We start from the raw sequence: 721 nt of genomic DNA, 5'->3' as shown, positions 1-721 counted from the left end.
AGGGCTATCAATGAGATAAAGCCGCCTCTTGATTCTAAAAATTTGTATTGTTATTTGTTTGATTTTTATAATGATTTTATGGTTGTTCATTTTGATTTCGTTTCGTTATTCACTGGATTTTTAATATTTTTGTCAAGCGATTAAACAGTTATTCGTGCCTTTTGTGTTTCCCTTCTAATTGATGGTGGTTGTTGTCTCCTCACTAAGTCTTTGTGACTTACCCCTTTATATTGCTTATTTTTTTCAGATTCGCAGGCAGTTGAGTAGAAATCTGTTATTTGATTCAAGTCTCCACATATTTCTTTTGGTAGGCCTCTTTGATTGAGGACCATTGTTGTAACGTCTGTTGAGTCTATGTAATTTGCAGCTATTTTGGAGTCTAGCAATTTTTTTGAAAATTGTATTAAACGATTAGATTATGTTCTTTGAATTGTGACTGAATTGAGAATTTAACAGGGATTTTATAAATTTGGGAATGTTGAAGTTACAGAGGATACTCTGTCGAAATTTCGAGGAAAAGTATATATATTTGAAATGGTTATAGAACGATTTAGTGTTTAATTGTTAAGTTAGTTGGTAGGCTTGCCAGGCTAGGAGTATAGCTTGGGCGCCAGTCACGACATTTAAATTTCGGGTCGTGACAAAATCCGACTTTAAAATATCACTAATATTAGATGAAATGATTACAAGTTGGTTTCACTCTAATGCTTTCAGTTTTTCT

The 721-nt window shown here is 32.7% G+C and overlaps 1 long non-coding RNA gene across 1 annotated transcript in view; it reads left to right on the top strand.

Moving 5' to 3' along the window:
* LOC140920966 (uncharacterized) overlaps positions 1–504 on the top strand; it is a 5,797-nt gene extending 5,293 nt beyond the window's left edge. Inside the window, exon 3 of the long non-coding RNA XR_012163755.1 lies at positions 248–504. This is a non-coding gene — a long non-coding RNA (uncharacterized lncRNA). The remainder of the gene's footprint in view (positions 1–247) is intronic.
* The last annotated feature ends 217 nt before the right edge of the window (positions 505–721 follow it).

Source organism: Cicer arietinum, chromosome 6, assembly GCF_000331145.2.
Source record: "Cicer arietinum cultivar CDC Frontier isolate Library 1 chromosome 6, Cicar.CDCFrontier_v2.0, whole genome shotgun sequence".
Classification (NCBI taxonomy): Eukaryota; Viridiplantae; Streptophyta; class Magnoliopsida; order Fabales; family Fabaceae; genus Cicer; species Cicer arietinum.
The sequence above is the reverse complement of the archived record's forward strand: the minus strand, read 5'-3'. Positions and strand labels throughout refer to the sequence as shown.